The sequence below is a fragment of the Kogia breviceps genome, chromosome 2 (assembly GCF_026419965.1).
Source record: "Kogia breviceps isolate mKogBre1 chromosome 2, mKogBre1 haplotype 1, whole genome shotgun sequence".
NCBI classification, from domain to species: Eukaryota; Metazoa; Chordata; class Mammalia; order Artiodactyla; family Physeteridae; genus Kogia; species Kogia breviceps.
The window spans coordinates 45,489,926-45,506,200 of record NC_081311.1 but is presented as its reverse complement, the minus strand read 5'-3'; the positions used below and the strand labels follow the sequence as shown (position 1 = coordinate 45,506,200).

General features: G+C 42.6%; 1 pseudogene; it reads right to left on the bottom strand.

Moving 5' to 3' along the window:
* Window positions 1–7,574: 7,574 nt before the first annotated feature.
* On the bottom strand, window positions 7,575–15,322 carry LOC131750319 (S-adenosylmethionine decarboxylase proenzyme-like; annotated as a pseudogene).
* Between the last annotated feature and the right edge of the window lie 953 nt (window positions 15,323–16,275).

Sequence of the window (16,275 nt, the reverse complement as noted above, 5' to 3'; positions counted from 1 at the left end):
TGTAAATACAGCCTGGGGCCCTTGTTCATTCCACAGGTTTCTTGTTCTCTGTTGTTTCAAGGCTGGTATCTTGGAGTGGGTGCCAGTGGTGAAGGACTGAGTGTGCTTCACAGGAGTTCCCAGAGAGTCTGAGGCAGAAGGAGGAAGGAGGTAACATTTGTGAGGGTCAATCATGGACTAGGAATGTACATGGTCCTTAACATTTCTTATTCCATTAAATCCTCAGGGCAACCTTAGGAGGGAGATGAGGTGGGAAGGATTACTGCCATTTGTAGATGTTCAGAGAGGGTAAATAATGCATTCAAGACCACATAGCTAGAAAATGGTTCATCCGAGATTTCAACACAATCGGTTTGATTCCAAAACCATTATTGGTAACCACTGTACCACTTTCTCCCAAACAAAGCCAGTATCTTCAGAATCCAGGCACTATATTGTTTGGAGATACAGACATACATGAGACAATTATGGGTATATACTAGGCACAAAATCCAGGATTTCAAAGCAGGAAGGGATGAGACCTGGGATAACACAAAGACAGCCTCTCAAGTTATGTGGTAAGTTAACTGATGTCCATTTTTATGTTGGGCTTCATTACTGACATATGTTACATAACGTATATATCAAATAGTATACAAAAGAAAAAAATCTAATGTCTTTTTCAAAACCTAAACAGATACTCCCATGGAGCAACAATTTTCACCAAAAATAAGGTAGATAAATCCATTAGTCAGAATTAATGTACAGAATATTATACTAGGTGCTATCAGGGATTAGAAATAAAAATCAACGCAGGGATACCTCAGAGATTTTGGGGGTTCCATTCCAGACCACATAACAAAGCAAATATCACAATTAAGTGAGTCACACAAGCTTTCTGGTTTCTCAGTGCATACAAAAGTTATGTTTACCCTATACTGTAGGGTATGCTGACCATCTGAACCTTCAGCAACTTGCAATCTTTTTGCTGGTGGAGGGTCTTGCCTAGATGTTGATAGATGCTAATTGATCAGGGTGGTGGTTGCTGAAGGTTGGAGTGGCTGTGGCAATTTATTAAAATTAGACAAAAATGAAGTTTGCACATTAACTGACTCTTCCTTTCATGAACAATATCTTTGCAGCATGCAGTGCTGTTTGGTAGCATTTACGCACAGTAGAAATTCTTTCAAAATTGGAATCAATCCTCTAAAAGCCTGATACTATTTTACCAACTAAGTTTATGTACTATTATAAATCCTTTATTGTCATTTCAACAATCTTCACAGCTTCTTCACCAGGAGTACATTCCATCTTAGGAAGCCACTTTCTTTGCCCATCCATAAGAAGCAACTCCTCAGCTGTCACAGTTATATCATGACATTGTACTATTTCAATCACATCTTCAGGTTCCATTTCTAATTCTAGTTCTCTTGCTGTTTCCACCACATTTGCAATTACTTCCTCTCCTGAAGTCTTGAACCCTTCAAAGTCATCCATGAGGGTTGGAATCAACTTCTTCCAAACTCCTGCTCATGCTGACATGAGCAGGAAAGTTTCACTTTCCATCAACAACATGCTCAAGTCAAAATAGTATTCCAGCCACTTGATTTCAAGCAAAGTAGATTTTTTGTTTAGAAACACTAAAGAACTGTGGTTCATTTATAAATACAGAAGGAACAAAACATGACTGCATCAACCCAAAAAGAATCAAAAAAACATTTTGAGGACAAGAAGAAATACAAATCACAAATGTTCTTAATGTAGAATGGTGAATATTTTCCAGAAGGTTTTCAATTGACTTTGCCCAGATCAATCAGAGGAATCACTATATATGGCAGCTATAGCTCTGTGAAACGTATTTCTTAAATAATAAGATTTGAAAGTTAAAATTACTCCTGGATCCATGCGCTTCAGAATGGATGTTGCAATAGCAGGCTTGAAAACAACATTAATCTCGTTCATTGCCATCAGAGCTCTTGGGTGACCAGGTGCATTGTCAATAAGCAGTAATACTTGGAAAGAAATTTTTTAAGCCCACTGTTGAGACCAACAGTGGGCTTAAAAAATTTAGTAAACCATGTAATCAAAAGGTGTGCTGTCACCAGAAGAATGCAGGAGATACGGGTTTGAGCCCTGGTCCGGGAAGATCCCACATGCCACAGAGCAACTAAGCCCAAGCACCACAACTACTAAGCCTGCACTCTAGAGCCCACGAGCCACAACTACTGAAGCCCGCGCCTAGAGCCCATTCTCCACAAGAGAAGCCACCGCAAGGAGAAGCCCGCACACCATAACGAAGAATAGCCCTGGCTCACCGCAACTGGAGAAAGCCTACGTGCAGCAATGAAGACCCAACACGGCCAAAAATAAATAAATAAATTTATTTTAAAAAAAAAAGATGTGCTGTCATCCAGGTTTGTTGTCCCATTTATAGAGCACAGGCAGAGTAGATTGGGCATAATTTTTTTTTTTTTTTGCAGTATGCGGGCCTCTCACTGTTGTGGCCTCTCCCGTTGCGGAGCACAGGCTCCGGACGCGCAGGCTCAGCGGCCATGGCTCACAGGCCCAACCACTCTGCGGCATGTAGGATCTTTCTGGACCGGGGCACGAACCTGTGTCCCCTGCATCGGCAGGCAGAGTCTCAACCACTGCGCCACCCGGGAAGCCCCCTGGGCATAATTCTTAAAGGCCCTAGGATCTTCAGATTGGTAAAGGAGCACCGGCTTCAAATTAAAGTCACCAGCTGCATTAGCCCCTAACAAGAGAGTCAGCCTGTCCTTTGAAGCTCTGAAACCAGGTATGGATTTCTCCTCTTCAAATAAGAAAGTCCTGGATGGCACCTTCTTCCAATAGAAGGCTACTCTGTCTACACTGAAAATCTGTTGTTTAGTGTAGCCACCTTCATTAATTATCTCAGCTAGATTTTTTGGATAACTTGCTGCAGCTTCTACATCAGCACTTGCTGCTTCCCCTTGCACTTTGATGTTATGGAGATGGCTTCCTTCTTTAAACCTCATGAACCAGCCCCTGCTAGATTCAGACTTTTCTTCTGCAGCTTCCTCACCTCTCTAGGCCTCCATGGAATTAAAGACAATTAGGACCAAGGAAGATGAAAAAGAAAGTGATGAGAAAACCAAGGCAGCCCTCAGTTACAGTGGCGCTCCCCTGTGAATGTGCGGGGCAATGGGCAAGTGGGTTATGCAGGAAAGTTAGGCAGGAGCCATGCCCTCCTCCTGGGCCGTGGTGCTGTGGCCTCCCCGAGGGGCGAGCCAGAGTGTTGTCAGCAAGGGTGGTGCTGCGGGCAGGCGCATAAGGCCAGCAGCAGAGGATTGAGCAGGCTCTGTACACACTCCCTCCCTCCCACTGATTCCCCGGAAAGCCTGCATGTGTAGAAAAAAAGAGAGACAGAGTTAGAGCCTTGCTCTGAATTACGCTTTGGCTTAAGGGAATGTTGTGGCTGGTTTGATCTCCTACCCAGAGCACTAAAACTTTCTCCATATCAGCAATAAGGCTGTTTCACTTTCTTATCATTCGTGTGTTCACTGGAGCAGCACTTTAAATTTCCTTCAAGAACTTTTCCTTTGCATTCACAACTTGGCTGGCTGTTTGTCACAAAAGGCCTAGCTTTAGATCTATCTTGACTTTGGACACGCTTGCCTCACTAAACTTAATCAGTTCTAGCTTTTGATTTAAAGTGAGAGACGTGAGACTCTTCCTTTCATTTGAACACTTAGAGGACATCGTGGGGTTGTTAATTGGCCGAATATCAAGATTGTTGTGTCTCAGGGAATAGGAAGGCCAGAGGAAAGGGAGAAGGATGGGGGAACGACTGTCAGTAGAGCAGTCAGAACACACACAACATTTATCGATTAAGTTCACTGTCTTATATGGGTACGGTTCGTGGAGTTCTAAAACAACTGCAATGCTTAACAGTGGCACGGACATATACATACACTACCAAACGTAAAACAGACAGCTAGTGGGAAGCAGTCACATGGCACAGGGAGATCAGCTAGGTGGTTTGTGACCACCTAGAGGGGTGGGATAGGGAGGGTGGGAGGGAGGGAGACTCAAGAGGGAAGAGATTTGGGAACATATGTATATGTATTACTGATTCACTTTGTTATAAAGCAGAAACTAACACACCATTGTAAAGCAATTATACTCCAATGAAGATGTAAAAAAAAAAAAAAAGAATTACCATTAGTAAGTGCTACTTGAAACTACAATAACAATTTATAAAGAGGGATCCTCTAGTTCAAATTACAATAATAAAATTCTTCCTGAAAAAAAAAAAAGGATCACTGATCACCAAAACAAATGTAATAATAATGAAAACATTTGAAATATTGCAAGAATTACCAAAATGTGACACAGAGACACGAAGTGAGAAAATGCTGTTGGAAAAAACAGCGCTGATAGGCCTGCTTAATGCAGTGTTGCCACAAAACTTCATTTGTTAAAAAAAAAATAATATCTGCAAAGCACAATAAAGTGAAGTGCAGTAAAAGAGGTATGCCTATATACAATAAAGTTCCTGTTTGCATGATACAAAATGACACGGAGGCTAAGCTAAAGCGTATAAAAGACTCATCATTTTACAGACTTTATTGAGATCATCTGCCTATGGTCTATTTTACAAGGATTTTCTCTAGTCCAGGCAGAGGATGCTCAGAAGACTAGAATTCCAACCCCACTCCTGGGGCTGCACTTCGCAGGCCTGTGGTCCAGGGCCTGACTCCCATCAGCCCTGTCAGTGCAGCTGCCGGCCCACCTGTGAGCTCCAGAGGCAATCCACCCTTGTCGCCCAGGTGTCAGCAGGGCTTGAGGAGACCACTTGGGGTGAGGAGAAGTCTTTGTCCCTCTGCTTTTGAATTCCTTTCACAAAGGAAAGATAAGCCTCCTCTGGGACAGACCCTTTCCAAAGGTAACTGACAGCCAATGCTATTCACAGGTACACAGGACACGGGACATTTCTCTGTTGCAAATACAAATTTGGCATAAGTCTCACTTCAGAGGCCCTGCAGGAGAGGTGAGTCCTTGAAGGCAGGCACTTCTCACAATGCTCAGCCTGGGATCTTGCTCACAGGACAGGTACAAACATGAAATCAATGAAGTGAGGTTCACTTTTAGCACCTCTGCATCCTATGTCTCAAGGATTCCACTGCCTACTCTCCAGGGCCTGGGTCCTAAAGACCATGCCCATCTTCTGGATTTCTACCACACCCTTCCCTAAGCTCTATTACCACCAGTGTCTCTCACATCAGATCATTTCTTCCACTAACAGAATAAGGGCTACCTCAGAAGCTAGGCGGGAAAGTGTTCATAGCTAATAAGTAACCGGCAGCAATGGATGTGCAGGACTCCACGAGCGTCCCACACTGGGCACAACTCAGAGATAAGATGCTCTGCCCACCATAGAGAAAACAAGCTCTTGAGTATTTTTTTAATTGAGCAAACTAACTGACACTTAAATTGTGGTACAGAAATATATTTCAACTGATTTAAATCTAACACTGTGAGGGGAGAAATTATGGTACCAAAAATTCCCTCTTCAATAATACTAAGATTAATTTATATCACTATTCAACCTACCGTTTTCACTTTTCTAGGCTTTGCTGCATACCAATGTGTGCAGTTTTTCAACATTAGATAGAATTCCTGAAGCTGTTAGGAAAAAATCAGACTTTGAGCCAACAAATGTTTTCATATCTACTAGGATATCTACTAGGACTTTGTTCAAGAACAAAATTCACTCTGAACATTGGTCCTCAAAATAGGACACTGAAACATTAGGTTAACTAACTACAGAAATTAATTAGGTTAACTTCTGTGCTAACTACAGAATCAAGCTGATCACATCGATTGAAAGCTTCTTAAGTGAAACTTTCAATCAACAACATGCTTAAGTCAAAATAGTATTCTAGCCACTTGATTTCAAGCAAAGTAGATTTTTTGTTTAGAAACACTAAAGAACTGTGGTTCATTTATAAATACAGAAGGAACAAAACATGACTGCATCAACCCAAAAAGAATCAAAAAAACATTTTGAGGACAAGAAGAAATACAAAATTTAGTCAACTTTGCTGTTCTCTTGGCTGCTCAAATGCCACAATATCTGCAAACATAGCTAAAAGATGCTAACTCTTGAAAGCCTATATTTCCAGGCATTTCTAATTGACTATCAGAATTCTGTATGTTATGTTTTATGAAGAGCATTCTGCTTCCCTGTGTATATATCTGAATAACCTGGACAGCTCTCATTCTAGCAGTCATTCACTTGATCCTATGAAGCCATGGTGAAGGGAACATCACATTGAGAGACACATATGAAGTCAGAACACTATCATATGCATCACAAAATGACAGGATTTTAAGTCACAAGGTGAAAAAGACATTGATTCTGCTTTAAATCAAAGTTTACAAGAAACTGTCACTGGAAATTCATAGAAATGGCTGCTAATGTAAAGCTTAAAGTGAATGATCCAAGCCGGCTTGACTCACTGAATCCAATACAACCTTTATGCTAAATCTCCCTGCTAATAAACTCGGTGATAAAAAAAAAAAAAAATCCTTGCATACCACTACTTCACACGTTAGTAAAGGCATAGTGCTCACGAGAAGCTAATCTCATTTACTGGGAAGCACAGGATGGCAAATCGTTTCTGTACAGTTATGTCAGTACATCTACGTCACAATCTACAACACTTTATGGGTCATCCTTGATAATCAACGAACAAAGTTTATTTTGTCACTATCTTCCAAAAGAGCCCATGCCACTTACAAGGAAGCCAAATTCTCTTAACCTTCAATGAATATTAAGCCCAAGATCTTCCCCAGCTTCCCCTATGGGGTATAAGATTAGTATAAATCCACAGTGTAATAGTGTATTGCTTTATTTGAGGGGTGCAGCAGAGACACCCAGGTAAGAAAAATATCAATTCAAGGACTAGGAATGTAAAGAGCAATAATGTTAAGATAGTAAAATACAAAAAATGAGTAACTGCAATCATTTTCTTAGGAGGACTTGATTCGGGGAAGAAAAACTAATTGGTATACGAAAAACATCTGTATGAGGTAGAAATTGGTTTCAATAACATTAGTAGAGAATACATTCTAGAAAGTAACAGTAACTAGAATGTACAAATTCTGACTGCAATTTAATAGAACAATCCCAGATGGTTAGGCTGAGGCCAACACCTAATGAGGACAAAACCTCTGTCTATGGGAAATTTTGGTTGATACCTGGAGAAATATTAAGCTGTGCATAAACCAAACGGAATTGTTTTCACAAGTGTTATAAAGTTTCATATAGTAAAGGGTTTTTCTATATGCACTTCAGTTTCACAGCAAGAGTGGTACAGAATACCTAAACACACAAGAGAACATTCATGCAAGATATCTAACTCCTTGGTATAATAATACATACAATCCAAAATGATTACACTGTCATCACATCTAGGGCTTTCTGCAACTACAAGGTAGTGGTTGTAGAAAGCATGGACCTCAGTATCAGTATATAGAAAGCAGCCATCACCTTCTTCTATATGTTTTCTTTTTGCATTTTTACTTCATTTTTCTTAATTCTGCTGCTATTACCATTTCTTAGCAAAACTGGTAAAAACAAAACTGTAATGACTGAACATAGCACTCCTCTGGTAATCAAGCCATTTAAAACTTTCAGTCTTGTGGGGCAAAGAAAGCACTGTTGACAAACAGGGTAATCAAAAATTTGCCTGGCATAAAAACCCACAACTTTCCTAATCAGGTCATTATAAGAGTTCATATGAAGTTTGTTTCAAAGCTACCGTGAGAAAATTCTGGTTCTGGAGTGACATGAATAGCCCAGTAAGTTCCCTATGATTTCATTCCACTCACTGAATACCCAAAAGGATTGAACTTGTGACATCAATGACAGAACCTAGCACGAGTTCTACTCTCATTAATGACATCTTTGCAGTAACACCGTCTTTCACGTAAAATTAGTCCATAACTTCTGGGTCAAGCTCACTCATCAGTATTTCCTGGGTTTGATCTAGCTGATCGATTACGCAGCTCTCTGGAAAATCCAGAGTATACCACTATGAACAGTCAGAGTTCATCCGTCCTATACAATATGCTGTTCCATTGGGAAAAATTATATTAAGAAACTATTTCTTCCTGGAAATCCCAGTGTGGGTTCCCTTGATGAGAAAGCTTCATGAAATTCTTAGGAGAATAAAAGAAGCTTTGAACTGAATCGAAACCATTATAATTCCTAGCAAGCTTCAACAGGGGAACCAGTGCTTTTAGCAGAAGGTGGGACCACACATCTTCAAAATGAAACATCTCTTGGAGACAAAAATGTTATTCTCACTGAACACATAAGCTTTCTGCTTGTCAGTTTTTGCCACACTCATGACTGACCATTAAACATCCTTCAAAAGTATGTCCCACTGGGATCACGGGGTGGTTTGAAGATTCCCCAGATCCTTGGTTTGTGACAGGTTGCTGCCAGGAGAACTAGAAGTCCAGCAGCTTCTTGCTTCCTTCGAAAAAAAATGTGCAGCTTCCATCACCAGGAGATTAGCAAAAAATTAACCACCACAGAAAATCAACTAAATCTCTTCTCTCATTGCTGCCAGTGCCACCAATTACTCCAACTGTGTTAGCAAAATTCAGTCTCCTTTTCTGCTTTAATTTTATATTGACTCTTTTTTTAAGAAAAGCATTAATAAAATTTACCTGGCCTTTTTTTTTTTTTTTTTGGAGTGCAGAGAGAGATGAAAGTTGATCACAAGTTTGCTGGAAACAGAGGCAGATACAATTCAGTGTCTCAGAGTCCCCTGTTTGCCATCAGAGGGAGTAGAAACAGCAGCTAGCTAAGTGAACAACCTGTAATAGAGGCGGAGCGGGTGCACAACCGTTAGCGCAACCGTTAGTGTGCCACCATTAGCGCGAGACCTGTAGGGCAGTGGTTAGCGGTCCCGCTCTGCCAACAGTCAGCCTGGCAGCGGTCCTCGCGGCGGCAAACACAGTGAGAAGCAGGTCGCAGCCTTCTCCTTGGGGCCCTCCAGCCTCAGGCCAGCGGGTGAGCTGGGGGCCCAGGGACAGGCTGAGGGCTGTGTCCTGCAGAGCTTCAGAGTCCTCACCAGGGCCGCCCACTGGCTGGGCCCAGACCTTGAAGCAGCCCAGAACCTCTCCCCCATCCCCACCTCCAGGACCTAATGACAGCAGCAGTCTCCATGGGTCAGAGTCCGTGGAGGCCTCAGCAACTAGACTACATGGACACTGCCATTAGGGTAATAGCTTCAGTCTCTCCATTCAAGTTTCAAAAATTGGTCCAGCTTAGATCAGTTGTCTACCCCTAGGAGGTGGCCAGAAGTCAGGGTCAAGTTGCAAAGACACTGCACATCATTACCTCAGATCCACCTCTGTAGCTGGGCAATTGTTCTCAAAAAAGGGCAATTGTTGTGAGTGGAAATTAACCTGATTGGTGTTTGCTACAATATGTATTTCTATTGCTCCTATACAAATGATTCTCTCCGGTTTAAATGAAAAGCCTGAGGGCTGGTCCTGGGGCCTGGCTCCCTCAGTGATGACACTGGGCAGGGTCTGGGGACCTGGCCCTGAAGGCGCCACCAGCTGAGATCTGCCTCTTCAGCCGGACCTGGGCACTGGCGGGAGGACCCAGACTGGGTGCTGGACCAGTGCTCCCAGGCAGGGTAACTGGCCGCGCAGGGACCCCCTCCTCTTAGCCAGGGCCTGGACCTCAGAGGATGAAAGTTGAGCCTTGGGACCTTGCCCTTTCTTGTCAGAACAGAAAATAACATTTGTTTTGGTGGAGGTTTACAGAACATCATGACCTGACCATGACCTGACCTCAAGAACAGAGGATCTGACACCAAGAAGCCTGAAACCACTGACCACGCCCCTCCTTCACCTTTCCTATAAAAGGGCTTTGATGAAAGGTTTCGAGGAGTTCAGGGTTTTTAAGGCATGAGCCACCCGTCTCCTTGCATGGCCCTGCAATAAACCTTTCTCTGCTCCAAACTCTGAAGTTTTGGTATTGTTTGGCCTCACCGTGCATCGGGCACACACACTTGCGTTCAATAACACACCCAAGGTCACACAGAGATTTTGTACTGAGCCTAGAACAAGGGTCTACTCATTCCCAGTTCATCTTCCCTCACCACCAGAGCATAAAGCAGCCCTATTCCTGAAGGTAATACCCTTTCAAACACCAACAGTATACAACTGAACATGGCCTGGTGAAACCTCTGTTATTCCTTGCTCACACTCACCCATGCAGAGTGGATGAAAAACAACAGGATACCTGCTCCTGTCTGATTGTGACGTTGGACAATCAGACAATCGGAATCCTTACCTGTGAGGAGTAGACCTCCTTTCCGACCTCAAAGAGATCTTCATTTTCTGCAACTTTCTACCCCATGTCCCATCCATAGTCATTCCCTCTCCTTTTTATTCCCAAAATAAGCATCTCCAGAATAAAGGAAGGAGTCAGTGCACAGGGTTGTGTGTGTTGAGAGGGATGAGGGAATGGTGGAGAGTAAACGGTGTGAGGAAGGAAAATCAGGCAGATCTCAGAGGTTTCCCTCCTTCCCCTGGGTGGAGAGATTGGCCAGAATGGCAGCGCACCAGGGGTCCCAAGTGCGCCCTGGAGCAGAAGGGGAACGACGCGGGGATCTCCCAATGCCTTCCTTTTGCTCTTAAGTCTCCCCACCCTACATGTCCACATCCCAAAACTCAGCAGTCCCTAGCACAGCATAGGCTCTTCACTACAGGCTATGCTTGGCCTTTCCCCAGAGCTGTAGGATACAGATGCCCCGATGCCTCCCCGGGGTCAGAGTACCTACAAGGCCCGTCCCAGGAATTCGAGGTGCTGCTGTGAAACACACAGTCCTCTACAAATGCAAGGGTGTTGTTACAGAAGGATACTGAGGGTTAAGCAATGAAAGCGTAGCCTGTTAGAATATTTTAAAGCGCGTACAAACATCTGTGAGGCTGGTTCTTGCAGGGAGGGAACGGCCAGGGCCATGCTTGTGAGGCCTTGACTTTGACCCTTTCTGGAGCCCGCTAGGCCTCTCAGACATCGGGGTGCTCTCCTTCCTCCTTCCTCCCTCCCTGACCAGTCCAGTCATTCTTGGTCCCCTCCCTTCACCCAGGCCATGCGCGACACACAGGGCCTCTGTGGGTTGGAAGGGCCTGCTGGGCCTGAGACTTCCAGACTCTGTGGAACGCCTGTCCTCCTCAGACGGGCAGGATAGACCCCGACACTGCAGGGAAACCAGTGTGTGTGTCTCCCGGAAGTGAGGACTTGGTGCCCCCAAACAAGAAGAGTCAGTCAAGATGTCTCTCCTTGCCCAGGTTTTTATGGGCATCTCAGGGCAGAGAAGAGGGCTGGGGCTATAACGTGCCTCTCTGTTTCTCTGATTAGCCTCCTACACTCCCTGATGAGGACTGGAGTGAGGGGAGGAGAGGAGTACAGGGCCAAAGAGGTGAAACTGTGCCTTTCAGGAATTTACTGCAGCCTCTTTTGTTTTGCCAGAAATAAGTTTAATCAATTTCACCCTTTTTTTTTTTTTTTTTAAGGTAAATCCTCCCATGAGAGATTTTACAAGACCTGGCATGTGAAGGTTTGCTCTTTGATTCCTTTAAACGGTCTTCACCCCAGTGCACAACTTCATTCTCTCTAATATTTCCATCAAGTAATTAACAAATGACAAACAAATCCAAAGAGATGGTGAATCATTACATCTACCAAATGCTGGGCTGTCTGGGACACCTGAGGCCCCCTTTGTACACTCTGGGTTTCAGTAGTGCCAGAAGTAGACCTTGATGTATTGTTTTTAAGTTTATTATTTTTAATTTATTTATTTTTGGCTGCATTGGGTCTTTGCTGCGCACAGGCTTTCTCTAGTTGCGGTGAGCGGGGGCTACTCGTCGTTCCGGTGCGCGGGCTTCTCATTACAGTGGCTTCTCTTGTTGCGGAGCATGGGCTCTAGGTGTGTGGGCTTCAGTAGTTGTGGCACACAGGCTCAGTAGTTGTGGATCGTGGGTTCTAGAGCGCAGGCTCAGTAGTTGTGACACACGGGCTTAGTTACTCCGCGACATGTGGTATCTTCCCGGACTAGGGCTCGAACCCATGTCCCCTGCATTGGCAGGCAGATTCTTAACCACTGTGCCACCAGGGAAGTCCCAGATCTATTGTTTTTAAATCAAGTAATCTAGGTTTTTTAAAAATAATTCAAAGTAGACAGAAAAAAATCTTGCATAATCATTTTGTAGTAGTATCCCTGCCAAGCCAGTGGGCAATGACAGCTTCCCAGGGCTCTTATCTGCCCAAAATTACTCTTATCTATCCCAAATTAAAGGAAGTTTCCATTTCAGCAAGTTGGAGCAATTCAGAGAAGAAGCAATGACCTGAGCTTTGGCAAAGAAAATTAGAAGTTGGTCCTTCTTCATTTCTTCTTTTAACCAAGGTTCTCTCCCCCTTTGGATTTTATAAGGGCCACAGACTACTCCAAAGATCCCAAGCCAATCTCCACTTATTTATGGGAGAAAGACAGAATCAACCACATGATGGAGAAAATCTCAAATGTCCCTTACTTCTGTTCAAGTACACATGAAGTTCCTTCAAGGTCCATACACTGTGCCAAACCCAGAGGTTGGGGATGGGGAGGAGAAAGTCAGAGATGGATAAGAACAATGTCTTCCTTCTAAGAGCTCAGCAGTCCAGTGAGAAAGCAAGCACAAGATACAAGGTCCAGGCCTTCCCTGGCGGGACTTAAGAATCTGCCTGCCAATGCAGGGGACACGGGTTCGAGCCCTGGTCTGGGAAGATTCCACATGCCGCGGAGCAACAAAGTCCGTGCACCACAACTATTGAGCCTGTACTCTAGAGCCCAAGAGCCACAACTACTGAGCCCACATGCCACAACTACCGAAGCCCACACACCTAGAGCCCGTGCTCCTTAACAAAAGAAGCCACTGCAATGAGAAGCCTGTGCACCACAATGAAGAGTAACCCACACTCGACGCAACTAGAGAAAAGCCTGAGCATAACAGAAAAGAACCAATGCAGCCAAAACAAAATAAATAAATAAATAATTTTTTTTTTTTAAGATACAAGGTCCACTGGGATATGGGCAAACAATTATGGGCATCTATGGGGGGCGTGACTGATAAGATCTGGAAATGATGTTCGGGGAGGTGGGATTAGAGCTGAGCCACTCAGCAGTGAGTGGTTGACTGGGGAAAAACATTTGCATGGAAGTAAAATAGGAGAATAAACCAATGTAGTAGAAATGTAGGGTGTAGAAATATTGAAATGTCCATAGCTCAGGAAGAAATGGCTTCCAAGCAGCATCACTGACTGTCACCCCATCCTTAGGTCTGGGGCATCTAGAAAGAACACCAAATTTACCAGCAACTATGATCTTTCTAGGCTCCGCTTACTACACTGCTGATCTGAAAGTACCTGTTAGCTTCATCTGACCACTTAAAAAGCAATTTTCAGGCCCATGTCAGGGGCTCAATGGGGATATTGCAATACAGACTGCTTCTTCCTGAAGTCAGAGCAAGTTCGGTGCCAATTAATGAATTGCAAAGGGAAGGTGCACTGATGCAGACAGAGCTGCCTAAACAAAGGTACCTGCTAGAGGCTCTCCAGGTCTTCCACGGGTGTTTCTGAAAGGCTGCAGGTTTGACGTGGGGCTCTTGCATCCAGAACTGCTCTTGATAAGAGTTTTCCCTCTATGAGGAAAACATGATAAAAAGATTACTGTAATTCCTATTTTTAAGTAAAGCAAACATATTAAAATAAGTTCTCATATAATTTATGATAAAGTAGAATTGGTGAAAGAGAAATTCATGAGCTATTTGAGTAAGAAAGTTTACTGATTGTAATTTTGTCCCACCCAAAGTTTTCTCTTATTTTCAAACAGTGGGCAGTTTCTCTAGTGATTTCCAAAATGCTATCTCATCTCAGTTAGCTAAGTTTTGCTCAGTATAGCAACATTTTAATGTTGTATTCTTTATTTTTTTAATTTTTAAAATATTTTTAAATTTTTACATGTATTGCTAAATAAACTGTATATTTAAGAATAATCTATACTGGGGCTTCCCTGGTGGCTCAGTGCTTAAGAATCCGCCTGCCAATGCAGGGGACACAGGTTCGAGCTGTAATCCAGGAAGATCCAACATGACAAGGAGCAACTAAGCCCATGTGCCACAACCACTGAGCCTGCACTCTAAAGCCGGTGAGCCACAACTATTGAGCCCACATGCCACAACTACTGAAGCCCATGTGCCTAGAGCCTATGCTACGCAAGGAGAAGCCACCGCAATAAGAAGCCTGCACACCGCAACGAAGAGTGGCCCCCACTCACTGCAATTAGAGAAAAAGGCCATGTGCAGCAATGAAGACCCAAAGCAGCCAAAAATAAATTAATTCATTCATTTTAAAAATAATAATTTATATCAGTAACTAGGGTGAGGATTCGTTGGAGGAAGAACATTTACTAGTGCTGTATTCATGACTATCAGTGTTTGAACAACTAACTTTAATGTCTTATATTATTAGGTTAGATGGATTAATTTTACAAGAAACACAATGTATAAAACACGTCATTGCAGAAAAGCAAAGGATCATGAGAGATTACTACAAGCAACTATATGCCAATAAAATGGACAACCTGGAAGAAATGGACAAACTCTTAGAAATGCAAAACATTCTGAGACTGAACCAGGAAGAAACAGAAAATATGAAGAGACCAATCACAAGCACTGAAATTGAAACTGTGATTAAAAATCTTCCAACAAACAAAAGCCCAGGACCAGATGGCTTCACAGGCGAATTCTATCAAACATTTGGAGAAAAGTTAACACCTATCCTTCTCAAACTCTTCCAACATATAGCAGAGGGAGGAACACTCCCAAACACATTCTATGAGGCCACCATCACCCTGATACCAAAACCAAACAAAGATGTCACAAAGAAAGAAAACTACAGGCCAATATCACCGATGAACATAGATGCAAAAATCCTCAACAAAATACTAGCAAACAGAATCCAATGGCACATTAAAAGGATCATACACAATGATCAAATGTGGTTTATCCCAGGAAGGCACGGATTCTTCAATATACGCAAATCAATCAGTGTGATACAACATATTAACAAATTGAAGGAGAAAAAGCATATGATCATCTCAATAGATGCAGAGAAAGCTTTCAACAAAATCCAATACCCATTTATGATAAAAACCCTCCAGAAAGTAGGCATACAGGGAACTTACCTCAACATAATGAAGGCCATAAATGACATACCCACAGCCAGCATCGTTCTCAATGGTGAAAAACTGCAAGCATTTCTGCTAAGATCAAGAACAAGACAAGGTTGTCCACTCTCACCACTATCATTCAACATAGTTTTGGAAGTTACAGCCACAGCAATCAGAGAAGAAAAATAAATAAAAGGAATCCAAATCGGAAAAGGAGAAGTAGAGCTGTCACTGTTTGCAGATGACATGATACTATACATACAGAATCCTAAAGATGCTACCAGAAAACTACTAGAGCTAATCAATGAATCTGGTAAAGTAGCAGGATACAAAATTAATGCACAGAAAATCTCTTGCATTCCTACATACTAATGATGAAAAATCTGAAAGTGATATCGAGAAAACACTCCCATTTACCATTGCAACAAAAAGAATAAAATACTTAGGAATAAACCTACCTAAGGAGACAAAAGACCTGTATGTATAAAATTATAAGACATTGATAAAAGAAATTAAAGATGATGCAAATAGATGGAGAGATATACCATGTTCTTGGATTGGAAGAATAAACATTGTGAAAATGACTATACTACCCAAAGCAATCTACAGTTTCAATGCAATCCATATCAAACTACCAAGGGCATTTTTCACAGAACTTGAACAAAAAATTTCACAATTTTAATGGAAACACAAAAGACCCTGAATAGCCAAAGCAATCTTGAGAAAGAAAAAAGGAGCTGGAGGAATCAGGCTCCCAGACTTCAGACTATACCACAAAGCTACAGGAATCAAGACAGTATGGTACTGGCACAAAAACAGAAATATAGATCAATGGAACAGGATAGAAAGCCCAGAGATACACCCACGCACATATGGTCACCTTATCTTTGATAAAGGAGGCAAGAATATACAATGGAGAAAAGACAGCTTCTTCAATAAGTGGTGCTGGGAAAACTGGACAGCTACATGTAAAAGGATGAAATTAGAACAATCCCTAACACCACACACAAAA